Genomic DNA, 10,227 nt, shown 5'->3' on the forward strand with positions numbered 1-10,227 from the left:
TGTCATTTCGAGCTTAAAATATTATTATTTTATTGGTAGATCATTTTGTTTCTTTCTAGAAGTAAATGCTTGAAATTAGGAAATATGTCACATTTCATTACAGGCATTTAGCAGACACTCTTTCTTATCCAGAGCGACATACAACATACCCAGAGCAGCCTGGGGAGCAGTAGGGGGTTAGGTGCCTTGCTCAAGGGCACTTCAGCCATTCATTGAATGGTTCCCTTATATGGTTCAGGGAATCAAATCGGCAACCTTTTGGTCCGAAAGCTGCCTCTTTAAACATTAGTCCATGGCTTTCCCAAATATTTGGCTTATCGTAATCTACAATAGGAAATACTAGAGACCTATGACAGTATTCAAGATGTTCTTGTTAAAGTGTATATAATGTGTTATTGTAATGCTTTCAAATGAATATATATCATTAGTAACGACCAAAATGAATTAAAGCAGGAGGAAAATTATTAATAATTTGTTATTTTATTATCAAGCACAAAACTATCGATAAATTGCAGCGTCCGGATCCCGGTAAAAGGCAGCCTTGCCCCAGGGCTAATCTCGTATGGCGTCACACATGGAACTCTAGTTATCTGGGTCATTTCCATTCATCTAACTCTGTGCTTGCATACTCGCTGAAATTGGATATTGTTAATGGAATCTTACAAAAATAATGATGTGAAAGCGCTGCATTGTGTTTGGATGTTCAAATCCATATACAACAGGACATTCAGTTCACGAATTTCTGAGAAATGACACTAATCTAAAGCGACAGTGGGTGAAATTTGTGCAAACAAAGCAGGCAGATTTCGTGTCACTGACTAATAATAAATCTGATTCATCAAGTGTTCATCTCCCACTGGATCATCACCTTGTCGTGGTATGGGGGCTTGTGCGTCTCAATGATCTTAAGAGCTATGCTGTAGATTCAATCATATTGGACAGGTCAAGGGGTAGAGATCAGACTAGGGTCCCTGGTCCTCTATGTTGGGGGTTGGGCATAGGGCTAACAACCCCATCCCATAAAAACCCAAACGTTACAGAAACAGCAACAAATAGACCTACTACTACTGGGTGCGATGGGTTTATAGCCCAAAGCAGGCAGGAGTGGAGGGCTTTTGTTGCTGCCCTACATGCCAGTCAGGCATAATGGGCAGAAGTAAGTATCAATTGTTCATCACCAGAACGATCACATGGGAATTACTGAAGCAAAAAAGAAACCCATTTATTTAATAAATGACATTTGATCTGATGTTTGGACAATTCATCCATTCCCCCATTATCTCTCTGTCACACACACACACACACACACACACACACACACACACACACACACTTATAAGCAACATTTACATGCTTGCGACATCCAATCTTATATCTGGTGCACTTTAACAGGAAGAAAAACGTGTGCACAATCATCATTAATTATTAAGTGAAACGTGTTAAATGCTCTCAGATTGCAATATTGCAAGAATCGATTTACAACCCCAATTCCAAAAAAGTTGGGACAAAGTACAAAATTGTAAATAAAAACGGAATGCAATAATTTACAAATCTCAAAAACTGGTATTGTATTAGCAATAGAACATAGACAGCATATCAAATGTTGAAAGTGAGACATTTTGAAATTTCATGCAAAATATTGGCTCATTTGAAATTTCATGACAGCAACACATCTCAAAAAAGTTGGGACAGGGGCAATAAGAGGCTGGAAAAGTTAAAGGTACAAAAAAGGAACAGCTGGAGGACCAAATTGCAACTCGTTAGGTCAATTGGCAATAGGTCATTAACATGACTGGGTATAAAAAGAGCATCTTGGAGTGGCAGCGGCTCTCAGAAGTAAAGATGGGAAGAGGATCACCAATCCCCCTAATTCTGCGCCGACAAATAGTGGAGCAATATCAGACAGGAGTTCGACAGTGTAAAATTGCAAAGAGTTTGAACATCTCATCATCTACAGTGCATAATATCATCAAAAGGTTCAGAGAATCTGGAAGAATCTCTGTGCGTAAGGGTCAAGGCCGGAAAACCATACTGGGTGCCCGTGATCTTCGGGCGCTTAGACGGCACTGCATCACATACAGGCATGACACTACACCGTCAACAAATTCGAGTGAGCAAGCGAGTGGGGGACGGACAGCATCCATGCATCCCAGTTTACCAAAACACTATGTCTGAGGACCCTCCAGATCTACTCCTTTACCTCAAACACCATTAACAAAGGTTTACCTTTGACCATGCACTGACAGTTCCATCATTCTGTCTCTAAACGAACAGCTGATCACACCGAGGTGCTTGCTGAGTGCCGATATTTATTAGTTTGGTCCTGTGTTTCCTTTCCTTCGTATATAACATAACGTCTTTTCATCTCGCTTTCCGTTACTGTAGTCGGTCTTTCACGTTTCATTCGCACACTCACGGCCTCCATTTTTCTCTCCTGTTTCAAATTTGTATCCCACAATGCCTTACGCGAACAGGGAAAGCCCTCCCCGTGATGCATGACATAGTATCTTGAATTGGGTCATGGTGAAGCAGGAAAAAATAGTGCAGAATTTAGGGCCACATGGCTCTAAATTAATTAATTGTTCTATTTAAAAAAAAACTAATAAAATTGGAAGTCTGTGATTCGAATTCAATAGTTTTCAGTCCACTGAACAAAAATAATTGGGTTTCAGGGAAAATTCTTTTTATGACTTAAACTTGAAAAATCTGAAAGGCAGTCTACGTTTAAAATGAGCAGTTACAGTATTTAATGGACAGCAGAAGAGTCATTAATGAGCTGTTAATTTATTACGAATCTCATAAGATTAAGGACATTCAACTATGCTCAATAAAACAATAAATGTAGTTGTTATCGGAGGGACATCCAATCATGAAACAAGACCAAGGGCATCACAGAGCTTGGGTATTTTTGGACAGATATACAATTGTGGTCAGAAGTTTACATACAGTGACATGAATGTCATGGCAATAGGCTTTCAGTAATTTCTTTGAACTGTTCTTCTTCTGTGGTAGAATGATTGTACAGCATCCATCCATCCATTATCTGTAGCCGCTTATCCTGTGCAGACAGCCTATCCCAGCTGACTATGGGCGAGAGGCGGGGTACACCCTGGACAAGTCGCCAGATCATCGCAGGGCTGACACAGAGAGACAAACAACCATTCACACCTACGGTCAATTTAGAGCCACCAATTAGTCTAACCGTGGGGGAAACCAGAGCACCCAGAGGAAACCCACGCAGGCACAGGGAGAACATGCAAACTCTACACAGAAAGGCCCCTGTCGGCCACTGGGCTCGAACCTAGAACCTTTTTGCTGTGAGGCGACAATGCTAACCACTACACCACCGTGCCGCTGAGTGTCATGACACACTGTTCATTATACAGGTACCAAAGCATTGTTGAATTCTTCATTCTGATTGGTCAAAGGGTGTTGAATTATTTTTTCTAACAGCAACACTGATAGAATTGTGCAGCTGCAGATCTATTGGCTATTAAAGCGACCTTTTTAATCTAATATGACTTTGTTTCTATACCAACAGTTCATTCACAAGGACATGGCATGACGCTTCAGTTAATCTAAGACTAATAATAAATGGAATAAAATCTACTCTGTTATTTAATTTTAAAAAACCTGTTCAATTGTAACTGTTGATGTGCGAAGGTTTTTTTTTTGAAAGAAGACATTTACTAGTCAGTTTGTGTTGTAGCAGTTAGCTATTTTTCTGATTACACAGTAACTCTGGATGGCCTTTCTGTTTCTTCACGTGCAGCAGTAAAAGACCTCGGAGTGATTATTGACCCCAGTCTTTCATTTGAAACTCTGAATGATAACACTACGCGGCTAGCTTTCTTTCATCTCAGAAATATTGCTAGGTGATGCGGAAAAACTAGTTCATGCTTTCGTTACCTCCAGGTTGGATTATTGTAATGCCTTACTGTCTGGATGTTCCAATAAGTGCATAAACAAGCTCCAGTTAGTTCAAACTGCAGCAGCAAGAGTCCTTACTAGAACTAGAAAATATGACCACATCACCCCTGTCTTATCCACACTGCATTGGGAGCCAATCAAATTTCGTATTGATTATAAAGTATGACTATTGACCTTTAAAGCACTGAATGGTCTCGCACCACAGTACCTAAGTGAACATCTGGTCCTCTATGACCCGCCACACCTACAACCCCAATTCCAAAAAAGTTGGGACAAAGTACAAATTGTAAATAAAAATGGAATGCAATAATTTACAAATCTCAAAAACTGATATTGTATTCACAATAGAACATAGACAACATATCAAATGTCGAAAGTGAGACATTTTGAAATTTCATGCCAAATATTGGCTCATTTGAAATTTCATGACAGCAACACATCTCAAAAAAGTTGGGACGGGGCAATAAGAGGCTGGAAAAGTTAAAGGTACAAAAAAGGAACAGCTGGAGGACCAAATTACAACTCATTAGGTCAATTGGCAATAGGTTATTAACATGACTGGGTATAAAAAGAGCATCGTGGAGTGGCAGCGGCTCTCAGAAGTAAAGATGGGAAGAGGATCACCAATCCCCCTAATTCTGCGCCGACAAATAGCAGAGCAATATCAGACAGGAGTTTGACAGTGTAAAATTGCAAAGAGCTTGAACATATCATCTACAGTGCATAATATCATCAAAAGATTCAGAGAATCTGGAAGAATCTCTGTGCGTAAGGGTCAAGGCCGGAAAATCATACTGGGTGCCCGTGATCTTCAGGCCCTTAGACGGCACGGCATCACATACACAGGGGCGGTTCTAGCCATTTTGGGGCCCTAGGCGAAATACAGACATGGGGCCCTCAAAAGTCAGTCTTGAAACACACATACAGAATAATGGTCATCCCTACTTGGCACATGCCATATCTCCTTGCTGTAAATTCAGAAAAAAAGATAGCAAACTGCCACTAACAATGTGCCCCAAATAAGCTCCACAGTGAAACAGGTTTGAGATTACTCCAGCATTTGCCAAAATTCTGACAGTGTTTATTGCTCAGATCAAACCAGAAAGAGAGAGAGAGCGACAAGGCAAACAACAGAAGAAGAGACAGTAGAGAGAGATAGCCAATTTTAAGAGTCAATCTCCATATTTTAATAAAACAAGGATATCTGAAATCCAATTATTATTTTTACTCCACAGATACATATTACCAGATATAAAATGATCTTATTCTTATCAGAAGTAGAACACAAATGGATACATGTTACCAGATACACATTACCAGAGATACAAAATGATCTTACTGTTATCAGAAATACAACACAAATGGATATTACTCTATCAAAACCTCTACATTTCAATAGGATAAGACTGATGCCAAGATAAATGCACGAGAGAGAGAGTTTGTGTGTGTGAGAGAGAGTGAGGGAGGGAGGGAGTGAGAGAGAGAGCCATTTAGTGACAGGCAATACAGTGGTTGAGAGACAGATACAGAGGGATTGTGAGTTTGTAAAGGATGCAGCCAGTACATTATTGAAATGTCCTTAATCTTCAAAATTCCATTGTTCATGTATTCCATCACCATTCCATAATGGGGTGTGTGTGTGTGTGTGTGTGTGTGTATGTGTGTGTGTGTGTGTGTGTGTGTGTGAGAGAGAGAGAGAGAGAGAGAGAGATAGTGTTTGTGTGTGTGCGAGAGAGGGGGGGGGGGGGTAGAGAAAGAGAGAGGTATGAGTTTTTAAAGGTTGCAGCCAGTACATTACTGAAAAGTCCTTAATCTCCAAATGTCCATTGTTCATCATAATCATATGAGAAAGAAAGTCCTACTTGTTGCTGGCTTCTCCAAAGTCTTCATAGAAAGGTGGTGTGCAGAGGTATGGAATCCAAACTACAATAAACAACACAGCATTATAACAAAACAACTCAATACACTTTTTTTCTTTGATGATATGATCTATGAACACAAGTAATCCTTTGTCAAATCACATACCTTGTTCAGCAAGGGCTCACTGGCAGAAGTTGGTGTTGTCCATCCGTCTTGTCTCTTATTACAGTATCTTTCACTACTGTGACACAAGACAACAGCAAATCAATCATGGAACAGTAGTAATAAATACCCAAAATGTATTGTTAAAATGAATACCTTCTCTTTGTCCCTGTCTTCCATTTGTTTGTCTGTACCCCTGTTTTTCTTCATCTGTGTGTCTGTTTTGCCTTTATGTTTCAGGTCTCCCTCTCTCCTTTGTGCCTTTCTTGCTTGTCTCTTCTCCATGTACTTCTCCTGGCCTTCATCATCTATATAATCCTATTGTTATTGTCTTTCTGGTCTCCAGAAAAGAGTGTAAAAGTGGTAGAAAGTCAACTGCTGCCACGATGCCGCTGCAACTAAAACCGTCAAACTATGACTGATACCTTTCCCCCCCAGTCACAATTTGAATCAATATCCACTTATGCTCTAAATTGCAACAATAAAAAGATTGCTTTAAAGTTGCTTCTCGAAAAAGGTTGCATATTTGACCGACAGCTATAATAATTAGATTGATTTGAATAAATAAATAAATAAACAGGCTACTTCAGCTACTACTCTAGATATTCCAGATTATACATTAAAAAAAATGTAATTTGAAAAATGTAGTTAGTTTCAGAAGTGCAGCTGCATTCTTTTTGCTTTGTGCCATTTTTTTTCCGTTTAGCGCAACCACTCTCATAACTGCGCTTCATCTTGTTTACAGTTCCCTCTGCTTTGGTTTGAATTTCCATCACGCACCTGTCTACGTCATCAGATCATGGACTAGTCCAATGTAAAACAACCAGGGTGTGTGTGTGTGCTGGGACAAATACTATATACACATGAATTTGATATTCTGATGCTATTTTGGTGTGTTTTTCCATTTATATCGTTGACTACTTAATATCAGAGACAAGTTAAGATTACATATATATTGTTTGGTGTTTACCGTGAGGGGGCTGACTGTGAGGGGCCCCCAAATTTTGGGGGCCCTAGGCAACCGCCTTGGTTTGCCTAATGGTAAGTCCGCCCCTGCACATACAGGCATGCTTCTGTATTGGAAATCACAAAACAGGCTCAGGAATATTTCCAGAGAACATTATCTGTGAACACAATTCATTGTGTCATCCGCCATTGCCAGCTGAAACTCTATAGTTCAAAGAAGAAGCCGTATCTAAACATGATCCAGAAGCGCAGACGTCTTCTCTGGGCCAAGGCTCATTTAAAATGGACTGTGGCAAAGTGGAAAACTGTTCTGTGGTCAGACGAATCAAAATTTGAAGTTCTTTATGGAAATTAGGGATGCCGTGTCATTCGGACTAAAGACGAGAAGGATGACCCGAGTTGTTATCAGCGCTCAGTTCAGAAGCCTGCATCTCTGATGGTATGGGGTTGCATTAGTGCGTGTGGCATGGGCAGCTTACACATCTGGAAAGACACCATCAATGCTGAAAGGTATATCCAGGTTCTAGAGCAACATATGCTCCCATCCAGACGTCATCTCTTTCAGGGAAGACCTTGCATTTTCCAACATGACAATGCCAAACCACATACTGCATCAATTACAGCATCATGGCTGCATAGAAGAAGGGTCCAGGTACTGAACTGGCCAGCCTGCAGTCCAGATCTTTCACCCATAGAAAACATTTGGTGCATCATAAAACGGAAGATATGACAAAAAAGACCTAAGACAGTTGAGCAACTAGAATCCTACATTAGACAAGAATGGTTAACATTCCTATCCCTAAACTTAAGCAACTTGTCTCCTCAGTCCCCAGACGCTTACAGACTGTTGTAAAGAGAAAAGGGGATGTCTCACAGTGGTAAACATGGCCTTGTCCCAACTTTTTTGAGATGTGTTGTTATGAAATTTAAAAATCACCTAATTTTTCTCTTTAAATGATACATTTTCTCAGTTTAAACATTTGATATGTCATCTATGTTCTGTTCTGAATAAAATATGGAAATTTGAAACTTCCACATTGCATTCCGTTTTTATTTACAATTTGTACTTTTTCCCAACTTTTTTGGAATCGGGGTTGTATTTTTACTTTTGTTCAGGAAAACATGAAAGGTAACCAACGCGTTCTGCACATCCATCCATCCATCTCTCACGCGCTACAGAGGAAGACCGTTGTTAACTGAGTGAACTGGCATCTGTTTCTTGTCTTGGGGGCTGGAAAAGATAACCATTTACTCTGGAATATCCTTGATAATCATCTGCCTCTTCATCCGACATAAGAATCCCAATCACTATCAGAATTCTCTCCAAAATGTGATCCCATATCGAGACTGGTCTAACCAGTGCTGCCAACAAAATTGATATCTGGATCTTTGTTACACGTGTGACGTCACGCACCCCTTCAGGATCTTCCGGTTCAGTCTTGGCAGATTCCCTGAAAATCGGCCGATCTCATTGATTTTCCATTAATTTATGGCCTTTTGGATCAGCTATGATTCGAAAACACATGGTCAATTAACAGAATGATTGTTGCTTTGTACAAGGCAAAAAGTGGGGTTTAGAGGCATTACATTCACTTTAAGATGCCAATTTTTGGAGTTTAAGACCCTTTTCTTGAATCAATTTGCTTTTCTAATGCAATTTATTTATATTTACTTCCAATCAAGAAATATTCTCAGTGATGATGAGCTGAAATAATTTAACCAATTACAAAATGTTCATTTTTTTCCCCTTTAGATGGTCCTTTGTGTACGTGTTTAAGGGTTTATTGAAACTGTTTGACTACTTAATATTAAATTTAAAGATTCAATCTTTATTATGTGCTGCAAATATTAACAGGAAAACGGACCTCAGTTTTTGAGCTTGGATGTTAAATTGTCCTGTATTATGAATAAACCAGCATAATTTCTGGAGCTCCTTGGCAAAATGAGAGTGATAAGTAGGTAGTAGTTGTTAGATTAGAAATGTGTACTGTAACAGGAAGTGTCTTCTTACAGGGCAATGTTCACCACCAGAATGATCACATGGGGTTGTACTTAGATCAAAAGGTGCAGGCTATCTGTTGGTACCTCTTATAGTGAAATCTACATCAGGGGGCAGAGCCTTTTCTTACAAAGCCCCACAGTTATGGACCAGCCTTCCAAGTAGTGTTCGGGAATCAGACACAGTCTCAGTGTTTAAGTCTAGGCTGAAAACATATCTGTTTAGTCAAGCCTTTTGTTAATGGTGTTTATGAGGTTTATGCCCTTCACATCCAGCAGTATGTGAAGCGCAATATAAGGCCAATTCATTACCAGCGAGTGGCCATAACACCTAGCCTCTCACATACTGAAGACCGCCAGTGTGCCTCCAAGTGGCGCCCCTGGTATTGCAGAACATGGTGGATCTAGGGGAGACAACCCCGATATAAAACCCACCACGTTGGTGGTTATCATCAGGGCAGGTGGGGCTCTGTAGCCATGGTAGGCTACCCACCTAGGAGAAGGAAACTCTGATGTAAAACCTACGGCCCGAGATCCTCGCTGTCACCGTCCCAGCTTGCTAGGCCATGGCAGATGAGCCTTGTGCTTAAAGGGTGAGGATGGTTTGCGCATACTATACCACACCTAAAAACTCTTCAGCGCAGGCTGAAGGACTAATCACTCTGTTCACGACCACTTTGCAAGTCCTGCAGCAATGGGAATGAGGCGAAAACGACAGGTGGAAGATGTCACTGGAAGTCGCAGTCTCAAACCTGCATGCAGGCGGCTCAGGACTCTGGTCACCTGGTGCCGACCAGGAGATGACGGTACCACTCGGCAGCATCCTGAACGATCAAGCAGCCTTCTTTAGGGACAGCACTGCTTGCTCCACATGGAGAGGGGCCTAGAAAAGGTGGCCCAAACAAATCTCGTCTCCTCTACACCCGGTTGGCTAGCCGCGGTCAATGGGCATCTCTCTTTATGCAGTCAAACACAAGCAAGTTTAGAAACAAAATCAAAGACAAAGGTACGAATAAAATCTCTCCCAAAGGGCAAGGGTTTAAAAATTGCATGCTGGAACAGTCGCACCGTGCTTGATCTAGCTGACAACAACCGTCCAGTACGCCGATCTGCTCTTATTGCACACGAACTGTCTCGCCTCGATGTTGACGTCGCAGCTCTAAGCGAAGTTCGCTTTCCGGAAGAAGGTAGCCTCAAAGAACATGGTGCTGGCTATACCCTTTACTGGTCGGGCAAACCATCAACAGAGAGACACCTTTCAGGCGTAGGCTTCATGGTGAGAAACTCATTGGTATCCAAACTTGAAGCTTT

At 40.9% G+C, this 10,227-nt stretch overlaps 1 long non-coding RNA gene across 1 annotated transcript; it reads right to left on the reverse strand.

The window, feature by feature from the left end:
* Positions 1–5,383: 5,383 nt before the first annotated feature.
* LOC132890265 (uncharacterized) lies at positions 5,384–6,437 on the reverse strand. The gene is made up of 3 exons (XR_009655176.1): positions 5,956–6,437; positions 5,793–5,853; positions 5,384–5,514 (listed from the first exon to the last, which is right to left on the reverse strand). It is a non-coding gene; the product is annotated as an uncharacterized LOC132890265 (long non-coding RNA).
* Positions 6,438–10,227: the final 3,790 nt, after the last annotated feature.

This window comes from Neoarius graeffei, chromosome 8 (genome assembly GCF_027579695.1).
Source record: "Neoarius graeffei isolate fNeoGra1 chromosome 8, fNeoGra1.pri, whole genome shotgun sequence".
Lineage (NCBI taxonomy): Eukaryota > Metazoa > Chordata > Actinopteri > Siluriformes > Ariidae > Neoarius > Neoarius graeffei.